The sequence below is a fragment of the Heloderma suspectum genome, chromosome 1 (genome assembly GCF_057233095.1).
Source record: "Heloderma suspectum isolate Gila_16-S chromosome 1, 16-S_ref, whole genome shotgun sequence".
NCBI classification, from domain to species: Eukaryota; Metazoa; Chordata; class Lepidosauria; order Squamata; family Helodermatidae; genus Heloderma; species Heloderma suspectum.
The window spans coordinates 328,005,637-328,021,832 of NC_139458.1; positions in this window are offsets into that span (position 1 = coordinate 328,005,637).

Genomic DNA, 16,196 nt, shown 5'->3' on the forward strand with positions numbered 1-16,196 from the left:
CATCCACCAAAGTGACCAAGGCTGTTTCTGTCCCATGCTCAGGCCTGAAGCCCAACTGAAATTCCTTCAAGGTACATAGGAACAGCAACTTTCTAACCTTAGAAAGCTGGTAAAGGGTTGAAAACCCATTCATGATGAGTATTATGCTAATAATCCTAACACTAAATCATATGCTAATTTGCTTTGTCACACAGGTAACCACTTTATGTTTAAGGAAGCCAACAAAAGTGGTGGACCGAACCCCTCTGGATTTATCTGTAATAAAATTTGCCATCAGTTTTAGCTAAGACAGGGTTCTATCTACATAATCCATATAACCCTTTTAAAAATGTAAACTGTTTAACTTGATCTGCCACTGCAGTTCTATGGGCATGAGATTCTGAAATGAAAGAGTTGTATTTTTAAAATTAATCAATAAGGATATTTGGTGGCTGCCCATTCTGCCATTTTGGGTAGTCAGTAACCAGCTGATAATTGTGGCATGAGAGAGCAGGCAGCTGTCTATATTCCATGCGTATACAAACGTTCCCAATAAAATGCAATGACATTGCAAAGTAAAAATAAGTAAAGAAACAAATCTAATGGAAAAATAAGTAATGAAGGAAAATTACCTTGATTATTAAAGTCATGTTTTAGTAAAGTAGAGGACCCCTCTTGTTGGCTCATGAGTCTTTATGGTAGATGTAGCAAGTCAAGTTGAAGTTCTCCACTACATTATGGGATCCACTACATTATGGGATGAGGAGAAATTTCAGGGACAATACTAAGGATTTCATTTCTTTGGTTGATAGGGGATATGGGACTCATGGTATCTTAGTGATGCTTATTTTATTTACAAATATAAAAGCAGAACCTACAGGAACCCAGAGTGCAGGAAACGGAATAATGGACTCAGGTTACAGGAAGCCAGATTCTGGCTGAACGTCAGGAAAAACTTCCTGACTGTTAGAGCAATATGACAATGGAACCAATTCCCTAGGGAGGTAGTGGGCTCTCCCACACTGGAGACATTCAAGATGAGGCTAGACAGCCATCTGTCAGGAATGCTTTGACTTGGATTCCTGCATTGAGCAGGGGGTTGGACTCGATGGTCTTGTGAGCCCCTTCCAACCCTACTATTCTATGAAGCAAATAAATACTCTTAAAGTAGGCTCACATCTGCTAATTAGCAGTAAATTAGCTAATCCTATGTCAGGTTTCCAGAAAGAACCCCTGTATCGCATGGTGCCACTTTACAGTAATTCAGCCAACTCACACCACTCAACAGGCTTCAAATTCAAGCTACCAGCTGGCCCCAAACTATGTCTCTGATGCCTTCTTATTTCCTCCCAAACTCTGGTGGCTATTGCATTCCAAAAACTAAAGAGAGACCTCAATGATCAAATAATATGAGCATTCCTTTGTTAATTTCCTGACTCCCATCAGTGTTGGGAATATTGCAACCTCATCTGTAAGTTATAGGAAGGGGGCAGTTAGCTAGTTAATGCATAGGCATAGGGCATAACTAGCCTTAGAAATTCTATAGCCTACAGTGGTTTCCTGTTTCCGCCTTCCTGCTCCTCTCCCGCCCACCCTCCTCCATTGCTGGGGGAACATGCTTGCTCTCTTTCCTGCCTGAACACAAAGAAATGGACTGGACAAACTTCTTTTGAAACCCTAAGCTGTGTTTGCATATTATGTGCAAGAATATGTGAGTAAAGTTGTTTTCTTTCGTAACTAAAGTGTGCATTTTGTGTGGTTGTTGGACTGGTAAATTGCTAAATTGCCTTTCTAATAAGAGGCAGCAATACTATATAAACCCAACAGTCAGGAGGCACTTTTTGCTTAAACCATAATGATAGACACACTGTCGGTAATCAAGACAGCCAAACTCACAACAATATGATAGTGCTACTCTAATATCATATCTAACAAATATGATAGTGCTACGCTCCAGGAGAGAGCGCAGGACAGGAAGGCCTGGCGTGCTATGGTCCATGGGGTCACGAAGAGCCGGATACGACTGAACGACTGAACAACAACAACAACTCTAATTTACACTGTGCATATGCAGCTCACCACCACCACTCAGTACCCTTGAGACTATGGAAGGGTGGATCTGTAAAGTACAATTCTGTGTCTATTCAATTCAAAGTCTATTCTGTGCAGTTCAAAGTGTACATATTTTTGTATGACTAAAGTGTGCATGTGTTCTTTAAATGTATGAAATCTTTGCACACTTTTCAAATGTGTGCATTTTATCAGATGCATTTTCCCTGTTCCATAGAATGCATCACAAGTCCTTAAATGTTCCAAACACAAAGTGCTTCTAGGTTGGCGTCCACTTCCAGGTGGTACAGATTGGGGAAATTGACCAAAATGCATCAAACAAAAACCAACTCTGAAGGAGCGGATTCCTTACGCTTGTGACAAATCTTATATCCTGATGTAGACCAACAGAGCCAAGTTGAGTGCCTGCAATTTGTCATTCCTGTAATTAAATCTTGAATAGGGAAGTACCTTTGTTTCGGGGGACAAAACTGTCTCTGGTGCACTTTGGTCTCATCATGTTGCATCATCATGTTCAACCTGAGCAACTAAAGTGCTAATGGGTTTGAGGTTTCAATCCTATTCAAACGACATTGGACACAGTGGGGCTTAATTCCTGATAAATATGTATAAGACTGCACTCTTAGACAGCTTATATACATATCCATGTTCTTCGCAACATCTCGTACAAGCAAACCACATGCTTCCGTACAGTGACCCTGTTTTATAAACTGGAGGGTGAAATGTTTAAAAACATACCTCTAGTACCTAGTACCGGTTCCATTTCAAACACATGGAAGCAAGAGAAATCTGCCTTTTACTAGTGGCTTTTTTCTGGATCTCCTTCATTAATAATGAAGGACAATATGGGCCATGATTGAAACCATCTAATTTATAATGCCATGGGAAGTGCATTTTGAGATGACATTATCTAGCCATTCCTGCTCTATTATGGTACCTGCATTTAATGTTAAAAGCTGATGCTCTTACATTTCTCTGTTCAGCATCTCCTCCTTTTGGGCTGTTTCCAAAGAAAGGAGTTGACTTTTCTCCTGCAGCTCTGAAAACCGACCCTTGGATCCACTGTGATCACAAGGGTTTTCTCATATGTACAACCCCAGTGATACATGCCTTGACCATTGCTTCAAAAGTAGTGTTGTAAGCTCGGGGGGTTGGACAGGAGAGGGTTAATGAAACTGGTAGGACTATTGGAAACTACCTTAATGCCCTGGCAATTAATGCCTTTTTCTTTTTTAGCAGAAATTACAGATAATCAGCCCACCATTCCAAGGATTAGACTTGTTCTGGAAGGTGGGAGATATGTTGGAAAGAAGGCATGTCTTTACCCATGCTGTCTGTATGCTGTCTCTGCGTGAGGAGAGACTGTAGTTTGGGATGGATGGGAAAGTCACAGATACAGATCTGAATTTGAGCTTTGTAAACATCTTAGGGGGCTGTCTGTCTGTCTTCCTAGAGATCTGGTATGGAAGCAGTGGATTTTGGCTATCTGTTGGAGCATTTAAGGTGTGTACCTCCACCTGTGTTCAACCTGTATATTTGTAAATAAACACAAAAATTACAAAATGCCAATAAGCTTCCAGTGATTTCCTTGCGAAGGAAACCAAACCCAGGTAAGTACTATGTCCCTGGAAATTATCTCTGTTCCCAGAAGTGGGGTGCACACAATAGTAGGGTTGGGGGGGGGGAATTAATAGCCGTGTAAAGGTTTACATTTATTTCATGATTGGGTAGCATTTCTGTCAGAGCAAAATAACTAAAAGGCTAAAATTCCTTGATCCTGAGATATGAGTTCTATTACACTTTAATTCACGGATATGGAGATAACTGGAAATATGTTGTACTGAAAACTAATTCGTAGAAGATCTAATGGCAATTTAAGAAAAGAGTTTTAATTCATCCAAATTACTGATTCTAGCATTAAATTGGAAATCTAGCTATTTGGGCTTTCTATATATCCAGCTCTAACTTTAAGATAGCATAAATCTCCTTTTGGTTACTTCAGACATGACATTTTCAGGGGTATATTGAGTATGTTTTGAATGTACATTCACAATGTAAAGTGTGAATGGAATATATGTACCATTCAGATTCATTCAACTGGGAAACATAATCAGCCACAGGTCCTTGTCGAGTATACATCCTGAGGCAAATCTGGGTTTGTGTCTGTATAATGTGTGAAAAGGCCCTGCAGTATGTATGATGCCATCTCATTGTGGGTGTGTCTTGGGTATGCTGTAGTAAGGATAATGTTTACACAATCAAGATAACTGATCATGTAAAAGGTAACAATGTCCCTGGGTTCAGTCCTCAAATGTTAGTCCCACTGAAATCAATATAACGTACATTAGTCATTATGCGATCTCATTCTGGTTTTTTTTAATGGCATTTAGGCATGTCTATTGCTGGATGTGTCGATTGTAGGGTTTATTGCTTAGATCAGAACAAAAAATAGCTTGAGGTACTGAGATCGATAGTGATCAGAGTTTCTGAATATACTATAGCTTAATTGAGATTGTTCCAGTTTTAAAAAATCTAAATAATGGAAAATTATTGTTGGCAACATGTGGGAAATACCTTCTTTCTTGGTTCATTCTGTTGATTGGCTTACAACAGTTTCCCACTCTTGCCTGTCTTGTGCAAGCCTTTTCAAGTTCATATAGAACACATAAAAACTAAAAATGTCTATTGACCATTTATTAAAATATAACTTCAAAAGTAGAGTATATCAGAGAACTTAGATGATTGTGTTTAACTTGGTTATTAAAACCACCCCAATGTAAACCCTGTAAATAATAGTACAGTTTAACCATATCTACCCTGCTTGCAACAATGCCCTGATCCTAAAAAGCAAAACGAAACCCAATATGACATTATTTTGGAATAAACTCACAGTTCCCTATTTATTTATTTTCAGATCTAGTTGCGGATGCTGACTACACAGTTTGGAGCTTAATCCCTACTGCTAAGATTTATGCCTGTCTAGGTCTTGAAAGCATGAAATAATGTTCCAAATGCTGGCGTATAAACTTGGCATTTACTTCTAGGTGTGTTGGTATTTTCACATGAGCTGTAGTTCATTTTGAGGTGCATGGTTTGGGCAAAGAATTGTCAAAGTTAGTCAATATCTTTATGTTGACAGTTGCAAAACATAGTTGCAACAGAACAAAATGTTAGCTTTCTGCTCAAGTGCTTAATGTACACTGATTATAGAGAAACCTGTGTGTCTCTTAGTTATAACCAGCTTCATCTAAAGGTCATGGTTTGTAGTTGTCCCAGCTGCAAATTGTAACAGAAAAGAGTAAGTTATGTCTAAGTATATTATAGGAGTTTGAGGGTGGAATCAAACTATGGGCACAATCCTCAGGTTAAGCACTTTGAATTCCTATTGATTTCAATGGAAGAGTTAAGCATACTCCCATTTAAATCAGTGGAACTTAAAGGTGCTTACCTTGGGCTGAATTGGACCTGGCTAGGCACATGATTTGAACCAAAAATTCATAAAATCAACCCAGTAATTTGAGCAGTATTAGTTTCATGAAATGGCCTGTGCAACTGGGAAATTTGTGGCCTTCCCGATATTTTGGCCTACAACTCCCATAATCCTTCAGTACTGGCTGTTTTGGCTAGGGCTGATGGGAATTGTAGGCCAAAAATCTGCTGGGCCATAAGCTGTCTTCCCACCCCTGTGCTAGAAGAACAATCTGTGCAGGCAAAGGGGGCAGCAATTTTTTTTATGATGGCAAACATTTTGAATTTCCTAAAATTTAAAAACACCCCCCCGAATAGGGCTTTCTGGGGGGGGAAAACCAAAATGGTTGCCACTCTGGTTCCCCCCACACACAAAATAATTTTGTCTCGCCACCAAAATATAGCTGAAACAAAAGAGCTGATTTCAAGGAGGAGGAAACAAATGAAGAATTGCTCTTGTCAATTCAGTATTGCCCTAGGCCCTATTAATGTTTTTGTGTGTGATGAAACTGGATTGTTTAAAGGACACTATTGCACCATGGAACCTACTGTTGCTAACTGTCAACAATCTGGTTTCACAGACTGTCTGCTGAGATTATTACACATTTTTGTCAGGCAACCTATTTCTATACAGTCATGGTAATGGCAATTTGGTAACTGAAAAAAGAACTGTTGTCTGAATCCACTCTTTAGGTAGTTTGAACAACTTTTATTTGAAGCTCTCCTTTATTTGATTCATTAGCCAGTAGAAATAAATGATTTTATGTACAGTTGCTATCTGCTTTTGATATAGGGGATCTCTACACCTCAAGTTTATTGTGCATTCATGGTTGCTCACTCACTGAATTGTGCGGGTCCATTACCTGGCGGCGGCGTTGTCCAGTCATTATTCCACTATTTCCTCCCACCTATCTCGTGTTTTCCTCAAATGGAAAAAAATTGGGTATTTTTCCAGATATGCGCAACTGGAGCACCATGTCCTCCTTGTGTAGTTCTCCCCTAGAGTGAATGAAGTGCTGAGTGTGGTTGTTGGGGGCGTGGTTATGATGTCGAAGGCGGTGACGAAGGTGTGATGGGCGTTCAGCCTTCCCGCGCCTGAGCCATTTTGGCTCCTTGCCATTTTCAGCCTGCTTGTTCAAAACAGAGTGGCAGAGCGGCAACGGGGGGTGCGCCAGAACGGCAGTGAAGGTGACGGAAAAGCAGAGGAGCGGCAGAGGTGCTGAGTGGCAGGGACTGGCCAAAAGTATGGAAGAGGGAGGTGGGGCCTGGGGAGATTGGTGGGGGGGCTGTCTGCGTGTCAGTCCCTATGCACCAGTAATGTGCAAGGGGAGCGAAAGAGGCAGAAACCCAGGAGCAAGCATCGCTGAACTTGGAGTGTGTGTAAGGCCTCTTCACGGAAACATAACGCTATGGGAACGGCCATCTACAGAGAAGGAAGTGCGTGTAAAGGGAATCAGTTGTGATCCTGCATTTAAAATGAAAGCGGAAAGCCCCATTTTAAATGCAGGATTTTAGGCTGGTGTAGAAATCCCCTCAGTCACTATATCATAGTGCATAATATAACACAAGCACTACCAAGCTTATATAATATAAAAACTAGCTTTATTGTTTCAGGGTGATATGTTACAAATTTATTTTGTTTAGAAAAAAACACAACAGGATTCTTACCTTGTTGTTGTTGTTCAGTCGTTAAGTCATGTCCGACTCTTTGTGACCCCATGAACCATAGCACACCAGGCCTTCCTGTCCTCCGCTCTCTCCTGGAGTGTGCTCAAATTCATATTCATTGCATTGGTGATGCTATCTAGCCATCTCATCCTCTGCCGTCCCCTTCTCCATTAGCCTTCAATCTTTCCCAGCATCAGGGTCTTTTCCAGTGAGTTTTCTCTTCAAATTAGGTGGCCAAAATATTTGAGCTTCAGTATCTGTCCTTCCAATGAGCACTCAGGGTTGATTTCCTTTAGGATGGACTGATTTGACCTCCTTGCAGTCCAGGGGACTCGTAAGAGTCTTCTCCAGCACCACAGTTCGAAAGCATCGATTCTTCGGCACTCAGCCTTCCTTACAGTCCAGCTCTCACAGCCATACGTTGCTACTGGGAAAGCCATAGCTTTGATTATACGAACCTTTGTCGGCAAGGTGATGTCTCTGCTTCTTACTATGCTGTCTAGGTTTGCCATAGCTTTCCTCCCAAGGAGCAAGCGTCTTTTAATTTCATGGCTATAGTCATCGTCTGTGGTGATCCTGGAGCCCAAGAAAATAAAATGCTTCCATTTCTTCCCCATCTATATGCCAGGAAGTGATGGGGCCAAATGCCATGATCTGAGTTTTTTTAATGTTGAGTTTCAAACCAGCTTTGGCACTCTCCACTTTCACCCTCAACAAGAGGCTCTTTAGATCCTCTTTGCTTTCTGCCATTAGGGTGGTATCTGAGGTTGTTGAGAATTCTCCTGGCAATCTTAATTCCGACCTGTGATTCATCCAACCTGGCATTTCTCATGATGTACTCTGCATATAAATAAAATAAGCAGGGCAACAATATACAGCCTTGTCATACTCCTTTCCCAATTTTGAACCAACCGGTTGTTCCATGTCTGGTTCTTACTGTTGCTTCTTGACCCTCGTACAGGTTTCTCAGGAGACAGGTAAGGTGGTCTGGTACTCCCATCACTTGAAGAATTTGCCACAGTTTGTTGTGATCCACACAATCAAAGGCTTTAGCATAGTCAATGAAGCAGAAATAGACGTTTTTCTGGAATTCTCTTGCTTTCTCCATGATGCAGCGAATGTTGGCGATTTGATCTCTAGTTCCTCTGCCTCTTCGGAACACAGCTTGTACTTCCGGTAGTTCTCAGTTCACATACTGCTGAAGCCTAGCTTGTAGGATTTTGAGCATCACCTTGCTGGCATGTGAAATGAGCGCAATTGTATGGTAGTTTGAACACTCTTTGGCATTGCCCTTCTTTGGAATTGGAATGTAAACTGACCTTTTCCAGTCTTGTGGCCACTGTTGAGTGTTCCAAATTTGTTGGCATATTGAGTGCAGCACTTTAACAGCATCATCTTTTAGGATCTTAAATAGCTCAGCTGGAATACTGTCATCTCCGCTAGCTTTGTTGTTACTAATGCTTCCTAAGGCCCACTTGACTTCACTCTCGAGGATGTCTGGCTCAAGTTCAGTGACCGCACTATCATGGCTATCAGGGACATTAAGATCTTTCCTGTATAGTTCTTCTGTGTATTCTTTCCACCTCTTCTTAATCTCATCTGCTTCTGTTAGGTCCCTGCCTTCTTTGTCCTTTATCATGCCCGTCTTTGCACAAAACGTTCCCTTGATATCTCCGATTTTCTTGAAAAGATCTCTAGTCTTTCCCATTCTATTGTTTTCCTCGATTTCTTTGCATTGTTCATTTAAGAAGGACTTCTTGTCTCTCCTTGCTATTCTCTGGAACTCTGCATTCAGTTGGATATATCTTCCCCCTTCTCCCTTGCTTTTCGCTTCCCTTCTTTCCTCAGTGACTTGTAAAGCCTCCTCAGACAGCCACTTTGCTTTCTTGCATTTCTTTTTCTTTGGGATGGATTTCGTTGCTGCCTCCTGAACAATGTTACGGACCTCCATCCATAGTTCCTCAGGCACTCTGTCTATCAGGTCTAATCCCTGAAATCTATTCCTCACCTCCACTGTATATTCATAAGGGATATGATTAGGTCATACCTGAATGGTTTAGTGGTTTTCCCTATGTTCTTCAATATAAGGCAAAATTTTACAAGAAGCAGCTCATGATCTGAGCCACAGTCAGCTCCAGGTCTTGTTTTTACTGACGGTTCGGAGCTTCTCCATCTTTGGCAGCAAAGTACACAATCAATCTGATTTCGATATTGACCATCTGGTGATGTCCATGTGTAGAGTCACCTCTCGTGCTGTTGGAAAAGAGTGTTTGCTATGATCAGCATGTTCTCTTGGCAAAACTCTATTCGCCTTTGTCCTGCTTCATTTTGTACACCAAGGCCATGCTTGCCTGTTATCCCGGTGATTTCTTGACTTCCTACTTTAGCATTCCAATCCCCTATGATGAAAAGGACATCTTTTTTTGGTGTTAGTTCTAGAAGGTGTTGTAGGTCTTCATAGAACCGATCAACCTCAGCTTCTTCGGCCTCAGTGGTTGGGGCATAGACTTGAATTACTGTGATGTTGAATGGTTTGCCTTGGATTCGTATTGAGATCATTCTATCATTTTTGTGATTGTAGCCCAGTACTGCTTTTCCCACCCTTTTGTTGATTATGAGTGCTACTCCCTTTCTTCTAAGGGATTCTTGCCCACCGTAGTAGATATAATGGTCCCCTGAATTAAATTTGCCCATGCTTGTCCATTTTAGTTCGCTGATTCCCAAGATGTCGATGTTCAATCTTGCCATCTCATGTTTGACCACCTCCAGCTTACCTTGATTCATTGATCTGACATTCCCGGTTCCTAAACAATATTGTTCTTTACAGCATCGGACTTTCTTTTCACCACTAGACACATCCACAGCTGAGTGCTACTTGGGAATTCCCTCTGCTCTTCCCCAGTAGTATATTGGACACCTTCCGACCTGAGGGGCTCATCTTCCGGCATCATCTCTTTTAGCCTTGTGATAGGTTCCATGGGGTTTTCTTGGCAAGAATACTGGACTGGGTTGCCATTTCCTTCTCCAGTGGACCACATTTTGTCAGAACTCTCTGCCATGACCTGTCTGTCTTGGGCGGCCCTGCGCGGCATAGCTTATGGCTTCACTGAGTTACACAAGCCCCTTCGCCACAACAAAGCAGTGATCCATGAAGGGGGGATTCTTACATACTCCTCTCCAAATTATGTGAGATGTAAGAAACTATTTGTATCTATGGAACAACTTCCAGAATTACATGATGGATGTGTACACGTGCATCTTGTTCGAGGAGATTGCCAACTCTTAGATTTGGGTTACATCCAGCGGTTGAAATCATACTTAAACTTGATGCATGGGTGTGACAATTGCATGTAGCATTGACATAGGTCTGAATCCACTGGAGCAATTCCCAAAATAATTCCATGAACCTAAATCTTTAAAACGTTTATTTCTTCCCTCTAACCACTGTTTTAATAGCTTTGAATCTGTGGCTGACTTTGCTTCCTAAGCAGGATACTGCATGGGTTCATGATTTGATTGGCAAGCAATCCTGACCCCTCTGAAGTCAACGGGCAGGTAGTTACTGATATATATCCATTTGCACAGTCAGAAGTATAGGCTGGATTTCTCCTGGGGTTTTAAAATCTAGTACAGCAGAAGCTGTGTTTTTCCTCAAGTATTTTTCCTCTTTAGCCACTGACCCTTAAGCCATAGTGTGTATCACTTTGCTTTCCAGCAAACTCCTTTTTAGTTATATAATTACACACATCCATTGAAAGTATCTTTATAAAGATCCCCCAACCCCAGCACAATTTCCACATGCTGCAGCCTACTCTGGGCTAACTCCAACATTACGTGAGAGGACTTCTGCTCATGCAATGCGGGTTTCCTTTCTCTTCCTTTCTCAAGCACCACTCGCACACCCCCAAAATCTGCCCCAAAGGGTCCTGCAATCCTGTGGAGCAGAATTTGGGGACTGCAGGTGGGAGGGAAAATTCAATACACCAGCGGTGTCTGTTTCGCTGGTGAAAGAATGCCATGGTATACAACTTGCTGCCACACTGTGCCTCCTGTTGTCGGGTAGAGTTATTTTCTGTTGTATGGGCATGTTATGTCTTGGTTCACCTGAGAAGATGGGTGGCCCCCTCACCTTTCCGCTGTGACTAGTTTGCAGAGCATTTTGCAAATAAAAATGCCTTGTGTTTAATCCCATTTGGATGCTACTGTTATGGCAGTTCCTGTGGAGATGCCTGAAACTATTTCTTCTCCAGTTAAATGTGATCAGTTTCAAGTAGTTTCTTCTGAGGAGACAGACAAACTGCTTGAAAATTTTGCTCACTTTTACCCTTGTCCATCTTGGCTGATCAAGGCCAACCAGGAGAGGCTTGGCCTGTTGCTAACAGTGATTACTGACTTCTCTTATACAGAGGTTGTGATGCCTCTTGATTTAAAAAAGGCACTTCTTTGCCTGATCCTCCAGTCATTGGATTCGGCTGATGTGAATAACTTCAGATCAGCCTCAAATGTTCCATCTTTGGGCAAAGTAATTGATAGATCGGGGTAGAACAGCTGCAAGTGGTTTTGATGAAGGTGATTATCCTAGAATCAAACTTGAAAGATACTTCAAAGATCATCTAGTCCAGCCCCCTGCTAATGCAGGAAATCCAGTACTGAAAGGTGACCATCCAGCCTCTCCTTAAAATGCTCTACCTTGGAAGGAGAGTGCACTACCTTGCAAGGCAATGACTAGATTTCAGATGAGCTGCAGTGTCCATAGGCACCAGGTTGCATATGCAATCCCAGCTTGGGGGTTGTCATATTGTGCAAACCCAGCAAGCATGGGTTATGCAAGGGGTGCTAGGATAAACAACCCTCGTATAACCCTAATATAGACCATGGGTTACACAAGGGTTATTTAACCCTCACATCACTCACTCATGCTTGCATGACACAGCAACCCCTGAGAGGGGGTTGCATATGGCAGCTGCACACATCCTGCATGTGCTGCAGCTTCACTGTGGCTTAAATAACCCATGGTGGGCTGTCTTGTGCGAACAGCCCCAATCTCTTCCACTGTTGAACAGCTTATACTTTCAGGAGGTTCCTCCTAATATTTAGATGAAATTTTGTTTGGACCTTTTGTAATTTGGACCAATTGGTTTGGGTCCTACTAATGTCAGCTTCAGGTTTTTGAGGGTTCTTGGACAAGACACCCTCAGTGGGCCCCCTCCCTCATTGTGGGTACCTTCTCACCACTGTTGTCACCACTGTCATCCTCTTTTTGCCATACTACCATTTGCTTGCTTGATAGGGAAAGAGACAGTGAACAAGCAGGCAGTGGAATCTCCTCCTCCTCCTCCTCCTCCTCCTCCTCATGCCACCGTTGTCTGGGCCAGAGTGAGAGGCAGGTGAAAAAACAGTTTGCAGTGGTGAAAAGGAGGAGAAATTCTGGCAGGGGGTGGGGGTGTCAGTAGGCCCCTACTGGGATTTGGACCCTCAACAGGTGCCCAACCATGCCAACCTTTGACATTGGCTGTGGGTCCTACCTTCTAGAGCAGCAGAAAACAAATTAGGTCCTACATCTATGTTACAGCCCACAGCCTTCACTGGACTTGGTTTCCAGACATCTCACTATCTTTGCCACTCTCTCTGAACATGTCACAGTTTGTCGATATCCTCCTTAAACTACAGTGCCCAGATCTTGACCATTCAAAGTTCAGACTGGGTTTTGGGATAGAGACTGCTTTAGTGGTGCTAGTTAACATTCAATGTTTAAGGATGGATAGAGGAAGTATGATTCTGAAGGTAGTATTGGGTGAACACATACTGTTTCTTGTAGTTAGTTCCCCATAATGATTTGATCTTGTCCTCCAACCTTTTGAAACATCTATATGTGTCCAATTTGGGAGTTCATCAGGCAATCTTGAGCATGGTGTCAGCAGTATAGTGATGTGCTTAAAAACAACAACTAGATATTTTCATTAATATAGAGCAAATTCAGTTAAGTGAACGAATGTATTCATCTGGAATATGAACTTTTATTTTAAAATAGAATAAGATGTTTAATTCCCTTTACAAACGTTTAATATCTTTCATTCTAGTTTAATTCTCCTGTAATAGGCTCCATTTTCATTTTTACAGAGATCAAAGGCATAACTGTAGAGTTTTAAATGTGTGTTTCACCAGCGTTTAATATATAATATGCTTTTTGAGTTAGCATCAAAGATGCCCTTAGGTAAAGTTCAAGTGAAGAAGCAGTGAACTGCGAAGCTGCCTTAGTTACAGTTTCAGGTGACCTACATTTGTTTGAAAATCTGAGGAATATTGTGGATTTTAAATATATATTACTTGCCTTGTTGTTGCTTGGCACGAACTGCATATGGCACAGTAGATAATAATTAAGAAAATGGTACTAAATAAGGCTAAATAATTTTTGTGAACCACCCAGAGAACTTTGACTATTGGTCACTATAGAAATAAATAAATTAAATTAAAATAAAATAAATAAAATAAAATAAGACTGTAAGCAAACCTATGGCACAGAAGGTGATGTGTATTTGGACTACACCTCTTAAACGTCACAGGTCCTTGGAAAAGGGGTAAGACCATTCCATAATGACTGGCTTGCAGCCTCTGAATCTAAGAAAAGATGGCTGACTAATGAAGGCTATGAAGAAATGCTGTCTTTTTCCTGTGTGTTTAAGTCTGTAGTGTTTGTATTCTGTAAGTCAGAGGTGGGTAGAAAGGTGAGATTTCCAGTTGTTTGGGACTTCATCTAGCATTCCTGACCATTGGCCATGCTGACATGCGCTTCTGGCAATCAAAGTCGAGAACATCTGGACATCTACTTTCTGCCCACCCCTGCTGTAAGGGACCTCTGAGTGAGGTTATAATGGAATGGAATAGGCCAGAAGTATCAGGATTTGCTTGACCTGGGAAGCTCTGCAGCCCCACCTGATGGCTAGATACAGAAGGAAGCCTGGTCCACACTGCAGTACTTGCAGTACAAGCACTTGGCCTGCAGGTGCTCGCAGGACCTCTAATGCAGACCAGCTGGGAGCCTTAGGAAGTCCTATAAAGAGCTTCCTCTTCCCTCCAGGATTTGCCACAACAACATGAGTCTTCATGGTGGCAGCATCATGCTTTTGCCTGTTATTCTCGATCTTGCTATGCCTTGTTGATATTCGACCCTTGCCTGTTCCTGACGATGCCTTTGGCCCAGCAGCACCTTGCCTGGTAATTGACCTCTGCCTGCTCTGGACCGTGTTCTCACCTCTGGCCCTGCCACGTTTTGCCACTGTCTGAACCTTGCCTGAGGAACCTTGGTTCTCTCACCCTTGGCCCCGGCATTCTAGTTGAGGACACCTGCCGCTCTCGTCTTGCACCTGACAAGAAGCCTGGCTTTACTACTGTATATTGGGCTTAAGACAGCAGTGGCTGTCTGGGTTACAGTTGTCACTTCTGTTTCATTCAGTTCTTCAGATACCCTTCCCAGAAAAAGGTGTAGGTATCTGTCCAAGACCTTCTGCAGTATAAACTGTCACAATTTAGCTTCTCTGCATCTCCGTGTCCTTCTTTACCAATTGTTTCATGTATCTTTCGTGTCTGCAAACTGATATGTCTATCATTTCTATAAAGTCATCAAAAAAAAAATTCTAGGGCTCTGTAAAGATACTATGTAGACTATCCTGCCACTGTCACCACATATGATGGGACACCATTTGTTATCTCATCTATGTTTCCTTACCCCCCCCCCCCGCAAACCTTTGATGCTTGCGTCTACGGAACCCTCAGCCAGTTTTTAATCAAGTTCCTCAGTAGATCTCACTATTAGGAAATACTGCCTTAACTATAAAAACATTAACTCAGGGGTGGCAACTTGTACCCCTCCAAATATTTTGGCCTACAACTCTCATCATCCCTCACTGTTGGCTATGCTGCCTAGGGCTGATGGGAGTTCTAGGCTAAAGCATCTGGAGAGCCATAAGTTGCCCATTCCTGTACTGCTGCCACCAAAATTAACCCTCTGTACCTAAAAGAACCCCTTCATGGATCACTGCCTTGTTGTGGCGAAGGGGCTTGTGTAACTCAGTGAAGCCATAAGCTATGCCGTGCAGGGCCACCCAAGACGGACAGGTCATGGCAGAGAGTTCTGACAAAATGTCCACTGGAGAAGGAAATGGCAACCCACTCCAGTATTCTTGCCAAGAAAACCCCATGGAACGTATCACAAGGCTAAAAGATATGACACCGGAAGATGAGCCCCTCAGGTCGGAAGGTGTCCAATATGCTACTGGGGAAGAGCAGAAGGTATTTCCAAGTAGCGCCAGAAAGAGTGAAGCGGCTGGGCCAAACCTGAAAGGACACTCAGCTGTGGATGTGTCTGGTGGTGAAAAGAAAATCCGATGCTGTAAAGAACAATATTGTTTAGGAACCTGGAATGTCAGATCAATGAATCAAGGTAAGCTGGAGGTGGTCAAACATGAGATGGCAAGATTGAACATCGACATCTTGGGAATCAGCGAACTAAAATGGACAGGCATGGGCGAATTTAATTCAGGTGACCATCATATCTACTATTGTGGGCAAGAATCCCTTAGAAGAAATGGAGTAGCACTCATAGTCAACAAAAGGGTGGGAAAAGCAGTACTGGGGTACAATCTTAAAAATGATAGAATGATCTCAGTACGAATCCAAGGCAAACCATTCAACATCACAGTAATTCAAGTCTATGCCCCAACCACTGAGGCCGAAGAAGCTGAGGTTGATCGGTTCTATGAAGACCTACAACACCTTCTAGAACTAACACCAAAAAAAGATGTCCTCTTCATCATAGGGGATTGGAATGCTAAAGTAGGAAGTCAAGAAATCACCAGGATAACAGGCAGGCATGGCCTTGGTGTACAAAATGAAGCAGGACAAAAGCTAATAGAGTTTTGCCAAGAGAACATGCTGATCATAGCAAACACTCTTTTCCAACAGCACAAGAGGCGACTCTACACATGGACGTCACCAGATGGTCAATTTCGAAA